This window comes from Melitaea cinxia, chromosome 30 (assembly GCF_905220565.1).
Source record: "Melitaea cinxia chromosome 30, ilMelCinx1.1, whole genome shotgun sequence".
NCBI lineage: Eukaryota > Metazoa > Arthropoda > Insecta > Lepidoptera > Nymphalidae > Melitaea > Melitaea cinxia.
Window position 1 is genome coordinate 6936766 of NC_059423.1, and position 8436 is coordinate 6945201.

Consider the following 8436-nt stretch of genomic DNA (forward strand, 5'->3'; position numbering starts at 1 on the left):
GAGCAAGGGGTCAAAATTTTTCTAAAAAAATTCACTTGATTTATGGACGACCCCAAATACTAGAAAAAAATTTTTTTTTTTTTTTACTTCAGGTGTATTTAACGCAGCTCTGAGTAATGAAGCGAGGAATATCGTTACGAGTAAAACTATTTGGTACTGTTTCGGAATTGGGACGCCCTACAAGTTCATTTATCGAATACTAACGTGGATCTTGCATTACATGCCTGCTGTCATGGTCGATGGAATCTGCAGGTTATTTGGACAGAAACCAAGGTACTGGTATGCTAATTTTTCGTTTTTTTTAGAAAGAACTATTTACAATCGTTATTAAAATTTCAGATTAATCCAAGTGTACAAAAAGGTGTCCTCACTGTCATCGGTTCTCCAGTACTTCCTTAATAATGACTGGGTATTTCAAGACACTAACACCCTCAGCATGTCCAACAGCTTGTCACAGACGGACAAATTGATTTACAATTGTGACTTAGCGTCTGTAAATGCACGTGAACTATATTATATATGGGCCTATGGCATAGGAAGATTCATCGTCAAAGATGACACCAAACTAAGAAAGTACGCTCAAAGCAAGCAGACTGTTTTAAAATATATACATTATCTAGTCTTTCCTGTTTATTTATATACATTGCTTAAAATAGCATTACTGGTTGTAAAGATTATATCACATGTTACAAAAAGAAAAGATATATATTTTAAAATCATTAAAAGTTGTACATTGTGTTAGTAAAATGAGATACGTATATAAATTATATGCGTATCTTATTTTATAAGATATAAATATTCAAGATTTTTAATTGGATATAGTTATTTGTTAAATAAATTGTTTTTTTTGTGTGTATTTTTTCAATATGTTTGAATAACAAATCATAACTTTTTTTTTAAACAACTAGACATTATAGACAAAGACATCAACATAGACATCATGTGAACAGTGTAACTTGTAAAGCTGCTAGGATGTTGGGTTTTGTCAAGAGAAATGCTGGAGATTGCCTGGTTCGTAGTCACCTCGAGTATGGTAGTGTTGTGTGGAGCCCGTCGTGTGTTGTGCATTCGCAGAGGCTAGAGGGTATCCAGAGAGCTTTCACTAGATACCTGGCTTTCACGTCTCCAGGAATTTCACATAGAAGTTCCTATGATCAGCACTTAGATCACTTTGGCTTAATTACGTTAAGAGACAGACGCAAACTGCTCGACCTTCTGTTCCTGTATAAGGTAATCAATGGTTCCATGGACTCTGCTGGTATTCTGTCTCGGGTGAATCTATGTGTCCCTTATAATATTCCTCGCAAGCCTCTCTCTCACATTTTTGAATGTTCTCGTAATAGGACCAATCTAGGACGCCATTCTCCCGTTAACAGAATTTGCGTGGAATATGGCGAGCTGTGCAGCCGGGCGCCAGATGTGGACATTTTTAGCGATTTTTGCGTAAATTTAAATTTCAAATACTGAAATCAATAGCGGGCTGTAATTAGATATATTTTTCCCTCTTTTTTCCTCTTTGTCCTAATAAACCCATTTTATAACCAATTTGTTTTCTTTCTTTTTTTTTTGACCTGATAGACAATTTGTGTATAATGAATTTGACAATGATATTACAATGACATTTTATTTCCTTTTGATTTTTTAAATAATTACAAATAGCAATTATTGTATTTTTACATGTTGATATAATTATTTAAATTTTAGTTATCCATTTATTATTGAATTTATTATTATTGAATTCTAGATTCTCTTTGATTATTAATATTCTCTTGACTTACCTTTGACTTTTTTTATATAAATTTGATTCATGATCTTTTAAAATGAATTTTATTGTTAATAACTTTTTTTTTATGTCACTAGGTCGGCAAACAAGCGTACGGCTCACCTGATGGTAAGCGATTACCGTAGCTTATAGACGCCTGCGACACCAGAAGCATCGCAAGCGCGTTGCCGACCCAATCCCCAATCCCCCCAGGAGCTCTGGTCACCTTACTCACCAACAGGAACACAATACTGCTTGAAAACAGTATTATTTTGCTGTGATCTTCTGTAAGGTCGAGGTACTACCCCAGTCGGGCTGCTCCATATTTTGAGCAGGAAATTCCTGCTGTGCCCTACCTCAGTTGGATAACTGTTAATAAGTACAATTTTTACTTTTTACTTTTAAAATTTTTATGTGATGTAATCTTAATTATACTTGCTTCATGACATTAATATATGAGTAACCAGACTAGACCAGAGACTAGTAAAAAGTTATGAGTTAACAACACACAAAAAGATAATTTATATATATATATATATATATATATATATATATATCGCATGCTTAATGGAAAATTGACTTATTAGTACATAGGTCAGAATTAAGTTATGTACAGTGACAGGCTTCTGTAAACGCCATCTATCGTCTACCGTTTGAATTATGTCGAAGTTACGAATATTCAACGCTCCGTAGATATATCCGTCTCTTTCACTCTTTGGGATTTTTCATTGTGTTTGCGCGGAACAACGATTCATGCCAGTTTGTGTCGGGCTCTTGCGGAACAAGGTTGTTATTATTTTATTGAACGAAGACCGAATCGTTCTTGAGCGTATTTACTACTAAATTTAAAGGTAAGTTATATCAAATTTCGTAATTTAGTACTGACGAATTAAATTTTAGCCTACTTTATTGCTAATTTTATTTATAAGTTATATGGAACATTACCTATTAAGACAGTTTATCATTAAACTTTATTATATTTTTCGTGGCCCATTACGACTTGAGGCAGTTTGCTATTAAAATGTAACCATTATTTAATGTAATACTTTGTGACATTCAAGTATAAGTCTGTTTACTACTAAAAGTTATTGTTATTTAGGAGCCGTTATATTAGTTGAGTCTTTGTTTGAATAAAACTAATGAATTGTAATGCATATTTTTTTTTATTGCCTGCAAATTTTTATAATAAGTCTGTGTACTATTAAAAACAAATTACGATAAAAGTATATCAAAAGACTTATAATATTACTGTTTATGTTATAGGATGACACATTCAATAGGTCCAGAAAGATGATAGAGCTTGTTGAGGCTCAAAATCATTCAGATCATGCAACACAATCTGAAGAACACGAATCAATGCCAACAACTAAAGTTACGGTAACTATCTTAAATGACTTCAAGACTTCAAAAATTGTGTGTATGATATTTGTTTTTTTTTTTTTTTTATACTAAAATACTTATTTCTTGTTGTAGATGTTACGTGATATAACAAACAAGCCCGAAAATCAGTGTTACTCAAACTTTCAGAATTATTTTGATATTATGATGCATTCTTCGGCAACTTCACATTCAGTCTATAATGAAAATCACCTTCATAACACAACATTAGTCCATGATTGCACTGGCGAGATAATATATTCTGAACAAAGCGATATCGATTTAAGTGATCAAGATCTAACATACGAAGTTCCAAGTACAAAAAAAAAATACCAGTACACCCTAGTCCGTTAAAGTCATCAAGTAGTTCATCATCTTCTTCGTTCTTCTTCCTCGTCCTCAACGTCTTCAAAATCTTACAGTGATAGTTCCGATACAGAATCCTTTAATGGACAGAGTAAAACACAAGTAAACATCACTCAGTTAACCGCAGAAAAGGAATCCGAGCAAAGAAACACCGATGCATCTATAACGACAGATATTTCAATAAATCAAAAATTCAGTGCAAATAATACATCACAAGAAGAAACAAAGAAAGGAAGAAAACGCAAGCGAAATGAAGAAAACTGGAAACCGAATAAAGCAAAAAGTCTAAGAAATACTGGAAAACAATATATTAGTAAGACAAATAAAACAATCAAATCTCGATCTGTTCAACCACCTTGTGGTGTTAAATGTAGGCTCAAATGCTATGAAAAAATAACTGCAGAACAAAGACAGATAATTCTTGATATGTACTGGAATCTCGGCCAGGTTAATGCTCAAAGATCCTTTATTATGTCTTGTATGAGCAATATAACCCAAAGATATAAATATACATGTGCAGTGTGGCTACGGCACTAAAGAATTTAGCCACCCCCTCTCTTCCCGTGGGTGTCGTAAGAGGCGACTAAGGGATAACAAGGTTCCACAACCACCTTGGAACTTAAGAAGCCGACCGGTGGCGGGATAACCATCCAACTGCTGGCTTTGAAATACACAGGTCGAAGACGGGCAGCAGCGTCTTCGGTGTGACAAAGCCAGTACTGCGGTCGCCAACCCGCCTGCCCAGCGTGGTGACTATGGGCAAAACACATGAGTTCACGTTATTTTTGGCGTAAACTTGTGGAGGCCTATGTCCAGCAGTGGACTGTTTAGGCTGTAATGATGATAAATATACAAATCCCAGGAATTGCAATCAAGCATTCCACTTTTTAGTGAACGGGCAATCAGTACGTATCTGTAAAACATTTTTTATTAAAACTTTAGATATTTCGGATCGTGTCAATACGTACTGTAAAACAGAAAATAGATAAACACGGAATTTTAGCACAAGATCAGAGAGGACAGTACAGCAATCATATAAAGGTTGATGAACAACTAATCTCCGATATTAAACAGTTCATAGATGGGATACCGAGGATTGAATCCCATTATATTAGGCAATATTCTACTCATGAGTACATTGATGGATGGAAAACAATTTCAGATCTTTTCAGGAACTTTGTAGAAGCTCAAAATAAAAATAATAAAGCAGCTGGTAAATACTGTACATTTTATAAAATATTTACACATGATTATAATATATCATTCTTCCGACCAAGAAAAGATCAATGCGATTTGTGGTTACAATATACGAACTCTACGCCAGAACAGAAATTATTACTTAATGAGTCGTATGATACCCACTTAGAAGAAAAAACATTAAGCCGCCGAGAAAAATACAATGATCGCTGTAAAATAGATAATAAAAATAAAGTTTTTGTATTCGATTTGCAAGCTGTTCTGCAGTATCCTACAGGAGATACATCAGGATTTTATTACAGATCAAAATTAAATAGTTATAACTTCACAGTCACGTCTTTAAACAAAAAGGTTGACGGCCAGCTGAAAGATTCGTATGATGATGTATAATGTTTCTTTTGGAATGAGACTGATGCTAAGCGCGGGGCCAACGAAATCGGATCTTGTTTACTAAAAGTTTTTGAAAAGTTGTCAGCTGAATCATCAAATGATAATAGGTGTAACCTAATTCTATATTCAGATAATTGTTTCGGTCAAAATAAAAATAAATTCATAGTAGCTCTTTACCTATTTGCAGTCACTCATCTTAACATTCAATCTATCACTCATAAATTCCTAATAAAAGGCCATACTCAAAATGAGGGTGATAATATTCACAGCCTCATAGAAAAAAAGATAGCAAAAAATTTAAAATCTGGGCCAATATATTCTCCTCGCCAATATATAGCCATAATAAAAAATGCAAAGAAGTCTGGCAAGAAATTTTCAGTACATGAACTGATATTCGAGTCATTTATAGACTTGAAAAAACTTCAAGAAGATTGGGGTCCCAACTTTAATAAAATCAAAGACGGAAGAACTGTATTATGGAATGATCTGAAGGTGATAAAAGTTAACAGAGATACACCTTTTTCATTTTTCATCAAAAATTCTTACAAACAAAGCGAATACCAGGAAGTAAGCATTAGAAACAAAAGATAGAAAATACTGCCTCTGAGTGAAATTATACCTACCAATGTCTACACACAAAAGCTAGAGCTAAGTGAAAATAAGAAGAATGATCTGAGAGAGTTACTGGAAAAAAAATTGATCCCAAATTTTTATTCCGACTTTTATAACTCTATTCTTTAATAGTACCTACATTATAGTATTATATAACATAGCAATTTTAATATTGATTGATATTGGTTATTACTACCAAAGTTAATCCAAAGAGAAAGGTCCTTTAATTTAATTAAGTATCTTCGTTTTAGAAATTTTTATTTTATGTTTTCTAGTGATTTAATTAAGACTGATCATGACATTAGTATTTTATTTAATTTGTAAGATAACAAATGTGGGTATATTTTAAGTAATTTTATAAGAACTGCTAGATTTTTAAATAGGGCAGGCAATTTTGTTTTATAAATTCAGTAATTAACCGACATTTTGATATTGATAAATAAGACTGAAAAAATGTATGCTGTTTAGAAGTTTTTTTTATGTTTTTTTTTTATTTTCTATTTCTATGTTGTTTTGAAGAATACTGCAATAAAAGACTATATAGATATATACACTTATGTATTTTATTTAAATAATTGAAAATGGCCGATATTTAGTTATTCACTATCTGCTCATTTTGAAAAAAGTGTCACAATATCTGAAGGTGTTTTACTATATTAATCATGTACAGACTAAATACTAAATGAGTCATTATAAAAAATAAATATTTTAAAATGAAACAAATTTAAAAGTTAATAGAACAATTGCATTAAAAATATTTGCTTTACTTTTAATGAAAAACTGACTTAACTTAAAAACTATTTTTGTTAATAAAAAAAATGATATCATAATATAATATTTTTGGCATTTCTTTCACGCAGATTTGATCACTATTTTATCAAAAGTTAAAAAAAACAATCAGTCGTGATTATTAATCATCAGTATTCATTTTATGCATCAACAAGTAGGATAAGTCGTCTTAGCAAAATCTTCTCTTGAGATTTCCCAAAATATGAGTTTTTTTAGTTAAGTCAGTATTCCATTAAGCATGCGAATTAGAAGTCCGTTTTTAAAGTCTGTTAAAATTGAAAAGAAGGCATTTGAATATGGTTAGGCTGGCTGATAATGAATTGATTTCTTTAGTTATTTTGCATGCTTTAATGCAGGGGTGGCTCAAACAGAAAAAAAACAAGTATAATCACTGTCACACCGATTTTAATAATTTGTGTTTACATGCCTACAAATTCTGATGATAATCTGGACGAATTTATAAATTGTTTAAGTGTAATTAATGCCATTATTGACGAGCAGGGAATTGAATCAGTGTTTATAATGGGTGATTACAATGCGGATCCGGGTAAGTTTTTTTTTATAATGAACTTACGAATATTTGTAACGAACAACAGTGGTCATGTTTGGACGTAGATATACTAGGTTTGGATTCGAATACGTTCACTTATATAAGTGACGTGCACGGAACTACTAGTTGGTTAGATCATTGTATAACAACTTACTCGGCTAAACAATCTGTGATAAATGTAGACATTAAATATGACAATCAATGGTCTGATCACTATCCACTTGTTATAACATGTAACTTAACATCACTCACCCCTACGGTTTTACCGGACATTGAACATATTAACACAAATATTTTATGGGGTGTTCGAGATAAGAAGCAAGTGGATATGTATACAAAAGAGTGCAACGATCGATTAAAAATGATTGACATTACTTCGGACCTTTTAAATTGTAACTGTTTTTGTAAAAGCCATGATCACAGGCGTATTCTGAACGGTTTTTACTCGGACATTGTGTCTGCTTTGAGAGACGTGGCGTTAGTGAGTCGTGGGAGTAAGAGACGGTTCGGTGGTGGCTTGCGCGTGGTGGGATGGAACAAGCACGTCAGCGAGGGTGGCCAGGACTAGTTTCACGAAATGGGTGCTGTGTGGTAAACCTAAATCTGGTCTTATTTATCACGAGATGGTTGAAAGTAGAAGAAAGTTTAAATCACAATTAAAATGGTGCCAAGATCACCAGGAGCAATTAAAAATGGATATTCTTGTTAAGAAACACTGTAATGGTGATTTTCGTGGATTCTGGCGCGAGACAAGTAAAACGAATTTACGGCCTGGCCTACCGGTGAGCGTTGATGGCTCAAGCGCGCCCAAGGACATAGCTAACATCTTTAGGGCAAATTTTTGTGTTAAGTCACATGTGGGTCTATGATGGAGGTGCACAATGCTGACATGAACGAGAAAGGTGATAGGATCTCATTCCTTCCCGAAGATATATATAAAGTTATACGGCAAATGGACAGAGGTAAGTCTCCAGGCCACGACGGACTCAGCATTGAGCATCTCCAGCACGCTGGACCTCTTATTTTTAAGCTATTGGCTCTGTTTTATTCACTCTGCGTGGGTCATTCCTACCTGCCGGATGATCTCATGAAAACGGTAGTAGTTCCTGTCGTGAAAAATAAAACTGGTAACCTTGCTGACAGACATAACTACAGGCCTATATCGCTTGCCACTATCATGGCCAAGGTGTTTGACGGATTGCTTAACGCGCAGTTGAGAAAACACATAAAGCTGCACGATAATCAATTCGGTTTTCGCCCTCACCTGTCTACAGAGAGTGCTATACTGTGCCTTAAGCACACCGTCAAATACTACACAAATCGCAAGACACCTGTGTACGCGTGCTTCCTCGATTTATCTAAAGCTTTTGACCTAGTGGTATATGATTTACTT

At 33.8% G+C, this 8436-nt stretch overlaps 1 long non-coding RNA gene and 1 pseudogene across 1 annotated transcript; both read left to right on the top strand.

Moving 5' to 3' along the window:
* Positions 1 to 93: 93 nt before the first annotated feature.
* Positions 94 to 1541, top strand: LOC123668217. The gene is made up of 2 exons (XR_006745524.1): positions 94 to 273; positions 340 to 1541. It is a non-coding gene; the product is annotated as an uncharacterized LOC123668217 (long non-coding RNA).
* Positions 1542 to 3587: 2046 nt separating this feature from the next.
* On the top strand, positions 3588 to 5092 carry LOC123668142 (annotated as a pseudogene).
* The last annotated feature ends 3344 nt before the right edge of the window (positions 5093 to 8436 follow it).